We start from the raw sequence: 8,573 nt of genomic DNA on the forward strand, positions 1-8,573 counted from the left end.
TTTTTTTTTTTTTTTTTTTGGTAAAACCAATAATGATCTATCACTCTTGGTTTGCACTGCTATATATAAATAATTCCGATCACAATATTTCGGCATGGGCTTACTGCATTATTATCAATGGAAAATATGTATCATTGACTACTAACTATCTCATGACAGAAGCTTTTTATATGGACTAAAGCTGACTCAAGCTAAAGGAGGACAACAGACAAAGGTGTGGAGTGATTATGAGGATTTAAAACTCTTTTTTCATTCTAGAAAAAGAAAACCATCAGCAATTTTTAGGTGTTGGAAAAAAATACGGTCCATACAAACTTCTAATATTCTACAAAAACTTTTATTCTATAATATTTTTCATGTGCATGTCATGCATTCTTTTCTGGTCATGAATCATGTTAAGATTGCTTTAAACCAACCCCCCAATTAAAAAATAAAAAATAAAAAAGAATAGGAAGATAAAGATGAGATATCTGAGAGCGGTGAATCTTCACATATGTGAATGTACGTGAACGTTCCTGATCCGTGGATATGGCATCTATTAAATGAGGAAAGAGAAAATAGATGCCATATCCACGGATCAAAGACATTCACTTACATTCACGTACGTGAAGATTCACCGGACTCAGATATCTTCAATTTAGAAATACATAAATATTTCTCAAGTGACTTGTCTTGTGTGAGAGTTTATCCTTAAATTTCTTCCTCTCCACACGTGTGAACATGTATACGGAAATATTTTATGGGGAAAAAACCGTCATGTGTAATGTACGTCCAGTTATAGGACCCTTTGCAAATTTTTTTTTTCTGGCCTCCTTAATCACTATGGGTCCCCTACTGAAGATATTATCTTCCGCTGCCATTTGTGCAATGTGGGAGATTACTTCTACACTGGCAACATGGAAATCCTCAATATATCATATTGACTTCATAATTTTTTTTGAGGATGTTAGGTATGTTGTCGGCTTTTCTAGGGTTTTAAGCCTCAACCCTGGCTTGACCTACCCCTAGTTCAAGTCCAAAAAATTCCAATCCTAACTCATCTTCAAGGCCAGAAATCTTGACCTCGGCCCTTTTCACCCCTACGTTTTAATCTATCATATAAACAGGTTTCACAATAAGAAGTGTTACGGTATTGAATAAAAGTTGAGATTTAATAAGAAGAGAGAGAGAGAGAGAGAGAGAGTGACGAGTGGGGGAAGGAGTGAGAAGTCTCTCCTTATACGCTAAGTAAATTAGTTGTGGCTTCCTTAAAAACCGACGAGAATGAGTGGGATTAATATAATAACGTGAGGGAGAAGAGTGCAGGTAGGAGCGAGAAGTCTCTCCATGTACGCTAGGTAAACTACTCGTGGGTCGTGGCTTCCACAAACCCGAAGAATTGCATGCTTTATCTTTCTCATTTCTCTTTCTCTTTTTAAATTTATTGTTTCAATTGTATATTCATTTTAATTTAGAAAATTTATAAATACGTCCCTTGAGGTTTGACCTAACTATATTCATCCACCCTCATTTCGAAAATTACAAATCAACCCAACTAGCACAACTAATATCTTGAGAGGCTGCTGAAGTTTGAGCCCTTAAGTGGAGCCATAATTAGGTTAATGCCCACAATATCCTTGCCATTGTCTTCAAGCCTCCAATGAATAAAAGACCTCTTCTATTTTGAAAATTTACAAATTCTTTGTCTTCTCCTGTGAGCAAAAATTCCCAACCTACCTATTTTCTCCGACAAGGAAATATACCTGAAATCTCTATCTTTTCCGGTGAGGAAAGGGTTATGCGTTGTCGATTTATGCCCTAATTTATCTGTGGTGATGCCCTTTCTCTTTCTCTAATTTTTTTGTTCTTTTTCCCCAATTTATCTTCTTAGGTGATAGTAATGCCTTAATATTTTCCTGGTTTTACATAATCTGTCTTCTGAGGCAATGGTAAAGAGCTAATATCCCCCCTGCATATGTGGTGCGACCTATATATAAGAAACCATCATCTCCGAAACAAATACAACCTAGATATATGAAAGAAAACTTCAAACTCTGCCAGAAATCCTATTCTTCAAATCCCTAGTTGAAACCAGTCAAGGACAAGTTTGCCAATGAAATTAAAAGCAACTTTTGGAATAGGAACGTACTGCCCATTAGATGGTAAGTAGGCTCATTACTAAAATATAATTTACAAATAGGAAATAGAAAAGTTCAAATTAATTTACTCCACAAATTGTCATCATTTCGTCAATAAGCTCTTGTAGGACATCCTTGTGGCATTGCATGGTACATGTCCCTGCTTACCTATCTTGGAAGAGTAATTTAGGGATGAAGATTGGTATTGTATTGGGTCGGCTTGATTAGGAGGTAGTTGTATCCTTAATCTCCGGAGAGAATTTTTAGGGTTCAAAATGATATCCTCATTCCCTTCATAATCATACTTAAGAGGTACAATGGAAAAAATGGTTATATCCCATGATCTCCCACATTCGCCATTCCCTTACAACACTTAACCACACGAAATAACAAAACCAACCCTAACTGCTTACATAAAATAACCACTCCCACATGTCATAATAACTAAACTAACCACCTCTCACATGCGAACTACTACTTGTATGGACACGTAATGAATCATGGACACCCTATGACCCATTACCAAACTAACCACCCCCACTACTACTTGCATGGACACGTAACAAATCTTCCCCACTAAGGCTCGGCTTGTCCTCAAGATCTAAAGGAAGGAAATTGCTGAAATTGGTCCGCATGATTCTCCCATGTGGCATCAACTAGAGAGAGTCATTTCCAGTATAATAACACCTGTGAGATTCCCTTGTGGACTCTAGTATCCAATATTGCCTGCAGTTCAATCTACATATTCCCATCTTCTCCTACAATCTTGGGCAGATTCCCTTATACCAGAATGTGTTATCCAATCTTTTTCTTCAGCAAGGAGACGTGGAAGACTGGGTGTATGCGTGAGTCATATGGTAGTTGCAATTTGTAGGCTACTTTTCCTATCCAATTAATGACCTGGAATGGACCTTAGTACCTGGGTGCCAACTTTTGGTACTTCCTAAGCTACATTGAATGTTGGCGACAAGGCTGTATCTTAAGATACACCCAATCACCAACATCAAATTCCCCATCGCTATGCTTTTTGTCATAGATTTGCTTAATTCGATTCTATGTTTCTGAGAGTATAGCCTTCAAGGCCTTAAGCTTTTGATCCCTAGCTGTTAATCGCTGATCAACTGCTTCCACCTTAGCAGTACCTAGGACATGTAAGTAGGGTCGGTGGTGGCTGCCCATAGACAACCTCGAATGGAGTTGTCTTAATGGAGGAATGCCAGCTGGTGTTGTAGCAATACTCCGCCCATGGAATCCAAACACTCAACTCTTTGGGATTTTCACTGGAGAAGCAATGCAAGTACATAACTAGGGTTCAATTCACCACTTCAGTCTGCCTATCTGTTTGTGGGTTGTAGGCTAAACTCATATTGAAACTGGTACCGTTGAGTTGGAATAATTCCTCCCAAAATTTTGCTTGTGAATGTAAGGTAACGATCACATACGATGGAACGTGGCATCCCATGAAGTTTGAATACCTGCTCAAAAAATAGCTTGGCAATTTCAACAGGGTTGAACGAATGGGATAAGGGAAAGAAGGGTGCATACTTGGATAGTCGATCCACCACCACCAATATAGTTGATCACCCCTTAGAATTAGGTAGCCTTTAGATGAAATCCATCAAAATATCTTCCTAGATTCTTATAAGGATGGGAAGTGGTTGAAGTAACCCAGAGGGAATGGTCTGCTCTGCTTTGTGCCGTTGACACGTGTCACAGTTGGAGATGAAATTCAGAATCGTGCTCCTCATATTCGGCCAATAAAAGGTAGTTTTGAGATGCTAAAAAGTCTTGTGAAACCCTTCATGCGTGCTTCTATGAAATTGGCCGAGAATGTCTGAAATCATTGGAGAATATTTGGAGAGATAAATTCATGATTTATTAAAAATATCCCCCTTTTTTTTCTCCCCATGGTTCAACTGCCTCTCCCTCTTGAATTCTTTCTAGTAATTGGGCACAATAGGGATTCTCCTTGTTTTCCTCCCTAATTGCAGAGACCCAATTTAGAAGTGGATGGCAAAGGGCGGCTAGGTGAGGTGGCGTGTCTTCTTCTTCTTCTCCTACAATATCTCTTTGAGACAAGGCATCTGCTATGATATTCTCTTTTTCCTTTTTGTACTCACTGAAAAATTTATAGCTCATTAGCTTATATAGCCAATGTTGCCAAAGTTGTTGGGCTGGAGTAGTTATCTTCTGGTGCCATAAGTACTTCAAACTCTTTTGATCGGTCCTTACCACAAATTCGTGTCCTATTACATAGGAATGCCACTTTTGAACGGCCAATACGAGAGCTATGATCTCCTTCTCATATGTGGACAACAATAAGTTGTTACCTTGCTCACGGCCAATACGAGAACTGAGATCTCCTTCTCATATGTGGCTCTGCTAAAATAAGCTATCGGCCTTTCTTGTAGCAATATTGCGTCTACCCCAGTCCCCACTTGCGTCACATTCCACTACAAACCCAATGGAGAAGTTTGGTAGTGCGAGGATAGGGGCTTGAGTCATGGCCGACTTCAACTTCTCAAACACCACGTCAACTGCGGTGCTCCAATTAAATTGATTCTTTTTTAATGTCTGAGTAAGTAGGTATGCTATTTTACCATAATTCTGAATGAATTTACGATGATAGCCTGTTAAACCCAAGAACCCTCTCATTGCCTTCATGGTTTTGGGTCTTGGCCACGTCAGCATAGTAGCTATTTTTTCTGGATCAACTGCTATTCCTTCTCGTGAAATTATGTGTCCCAAATAATGGACCCTCTTATGGCTAAATTCACACTTCCCCCTTTTGACAAATAGATGATTAGAGCGTAGAATTATTAGGGTGAACTCTTAATGTATCAAATGGTCTTCCCAATTCCTACTGTAAATATGAATATCATCAAAGAAGACCAAGATAAACTTACGTAGGTACATTTGGAACACCGTATTCATCAAAGATTGAAAAGTGAATGGAGCATTAGTGAGGCCGAGTGGCATTATTAAAAACTCATAGTGGCCATGATGGGTGCGGAAAGCCATCTTCTCCATATCTTCTTCCACGACCTGTACTTGATGGTATCCTGACCGTAGATCTAATTTGGTGAAGAATTGGGACCCATGGAGCTCATCTAGTAATTCATCGATTAACGGTAGAGGAAATCGATCCTTAACCGTCAATTTTTTTAATGCTTTATAATCCACAAACATACGGCACGATCCATCATGTTTTTTGAACCAAGATGACAGAAGAGGAATTAGGGCTTTTACTTGGTTGTATGATCCCAGTATTGAGCATCTCATCCACCATTTTTTTGATCTCTTTTTTCTAAAAATGGGGATACTGATATGCCTTAAGACAGATGGGTTGACTTCCTGTCTTTAAGGGAATCCAGTGGTCTTGTAATCTAGGTGGCGGCAACCCAACAAGTTCCTCAAACATGTCTCCATATTGGTGAAGTAGTTGTTGTAGGTCCTAAGATGTGGGCCCCTTCATAACTGATGATGTGGAAGCTGTTAAAGAGTAAAGGTGTAGTAGGATACCTTGTCTACTCTTCCTAGCCACACGATTAGGATCTTCGATGGTCTTATCTTCCTTAACCATGACTCCCTTCAAGACAATCTCTTTATTTTTAATTGAAAATCTCATAGAGAGATTTGCAAAATCCCATAAAATAGGGCCTAAGGTGCACAACCAATGTGCCCCCAATACCACGTCATATCCTTCCAAGGGTAGAACGAAGAAATCAACCAAAATTGGGACTCCCTAAAGCACGAGTTTTACTCCCACGCAAACTCCTGGGCTCGCCAACTTCTCTCCTAAAGCCACCATAATGTGGAAGGGTTGCTTGTCTGTTGCTTCAATCCCCATTTTCTTGGAAGCTTTTTCAGTCATGAAATTATGAGTGCACCCCGAGTCTATGAGAATGATAATAGCAACATGATTCAGGCTTCCTGTCACTCTCATTGTCTCAGGAGCTTTGCAACCAGAGATGGCATGAAGCGAGATCTCCAATACATCACCCACCTTAGGTACAAATTGTTCTTCATCTTTCAGGGAAACTTCTTCTTCCTCCTTCTCATAACTTCCTTCGATTACAAACAATTTCTTGCACCTGTGACCAGGTACAAACTGCTTATTACAATTATAGTAGAGTCCCTTGGACCTTCTCTCTTGCATTTCTCTTGGAGTCAACCGTTTGGTAGGAATGATAGTTGGGGCAGCCACAGAGTCCTTGGAATTCAGGGCTAGCCTGCACATCTCCACAAGAGCGTTGGCACACCTTTGTGAGAGATTGCGTGACTTATAAAGCCAAGCTAACCCTATAGCAGCCGATAGGTTAGTTGGTCATCGTGCCAATACATCTGTCTTGATATTTTCCTTGAGACCACTAACAAAACAGCTTACCTGGCAATTGGGAGGGAGATACCCAACTTTTGATAGTAGCTTCTCAAATTTTTCCTGGTAGTCACATACAAACTCACCTATTGCAATTTAGCCATCTCTCCAAAGAAATCTTGGAACTGAGATGGGCCAAATCGTAAGTGCAACCCTTCACAACAAGGCCTCTAGGTTATTTCCCTTTCATCTTGCTTGAAAAGCTAGTACCAAAGTTGCGCATCACCTTCCAAATGGAATGATACTAGTGCAACCTTTTCTTCCTCAAGGGTCTGATGGAAGTCAAAAAACGGTTCTACTCTACACATCCAAGTAGTGGTTTCCTCTTCTCCATTGTAACGAGGAAAATCCAATTTCACCAACTTGGGTGTAAGTCTGCGGAGTAGCTGCTGGATTGGGCCGAGGTGGAAGAGGAGTTTGTTGCCTTGGTTGTTGGGTAGAGGCCCTTGAACTTTTCCCTATTTCCATCCAACTCTTGAAGGGTGTGCTGTCATTTTTTCAAAAAACTCTCTAAGCCGAGTAAGAAGGTGTTGCTAAAAATCCAATTTGGTGAATATCTCCTTCTGCACTTCACCAAAGCTGCTCAACTCATCTTCAATCCTTTTCACTCGGTTATCCATGTTCCTGCTCTGATACCAAGCCGGTACGTGTCCCTCCTTACCTGTCTTGGAAGAGTAATTTAGGGATGAAGATTGGTATTGTATTGGGTCAACTTGATTAGGAGGTAGCCGTGTCCTCAATCTTCAGAACAAATTTTTAGGGTTCAAAATGATATCCTCATTCCCTTCATAATCATGCTTAAGAGGTACAATAAAAAAAATGGTTATCTACCATGATATCCCACGTTCCCCACTCCCTTACAACACTTAATCACATGGAATAACAAAACCAACATTAATTGCTTACATAAAATAATCACTCTCACATGTGATAATAACTAAACTAATCACCTCTCACATGCGAACTACTACTTGTATGGACATGTAATGAATCATGGACACTCTATGACCCATTACCAAACTATCCACCCCCACTACTGCTTGCATGGACACGTAACATTGCACATGGAAGGATTTCTCTCAATGTCAAAGACAATTGATCCAATAGAGAGCGCAAAGGCAAGGGGAATATGTTAAAGGATAATTATGTCTTTTTATTCTAAAATTAACACCTCTCTTACTGTGTTAATTGTGCTGGGTTGATTTGTAATTTTTGAAATATGAGGAGGTGAATGTAATTAGGTCAAACCTCAGGGGAGATATATGTAAACTTCCTTTTAATTTTTATTAAATCCTATTGCAACACCTCTTGTTCGAATACGTATTGGTTTATAGCACTCTAATATGATACCAATCCAATATGATACTGATTGTTACGCTATTGATCCTATACAATATGGATCCAATACTGATATCAATCCGAGACATTGATCCAATGGTATGGGACACCAAGGTAATACGAAGTATTGGACGTATCGATGCTAATCGACAATGACATCAATACTAATACCGATTCAATAATGAACATTGAAATGGCCTAATATCGATTTGGCGATATGAAGGCGATTTGGCACCATAGTGGCATCTTGGCGATTTGGCCATATAACGATTTAGAATTCTAGTAGTGTGATGCCAATTTGATAATTTGGCAAAACAAAAGAGGAGAGTGAAACTTTCTTGTTTTGTGTCTTGTTGATCCCTGATTAGCCACCTCCAACTGAAGAGAATCTGAATCCATACCGCCAATGCTAATCCAAGGATATGATCTAACGATAAAAGGTTAAAAAAAACTTTTTTTTTTTTTTTTTTTAAACCTTATTGAGGACATATAATGGTGTTCTCATTTAAAAACATATAACGATGTGTTGTATTCAAGTCTCATCAGATGTCATGTGATTCTACCAAAAATAAATAAAAAATGTCACATGGTGACCATAATACCATGGATTTTTCTTTTTTTTTTCTAGAATATTACCATGGATGACTCTAACCATGTGGAGTCAATATCCATATACCAATCATATTCAGTTTATGAGAACAGGAAAAATATCACTGCAAAGAAAGACAATCTTTTTTTTT

At 39.0% G+C, this 8,573-nt stretch overlaps 1 pseudogene; it reads right to left on the bottom strand.

Moving 5' to 3' along the window:
• LOC122094743 overlaps positions 1-8,573 on the bottom strand; it is a 20,794-nt pseudogene that overhangs the window by 9,240 nt on the left and 2,981 nt on the right.

This window comes from Macadamia integrifolia, chromosome 12 (genome assembly GCF_013358625.1).
Source record: "Macadamia integrifolia cultivar HAES 741 chromosome 12, SCU_Mint_v3, whole genome shotgun sequence".
NCBI classification, from domain to species: Eukaryota; Viridiplantae; Streptophyta; class Magnoliopsida; order Proteales; family Proteaceae; genus Macadamia; species Macadamia integrifolia.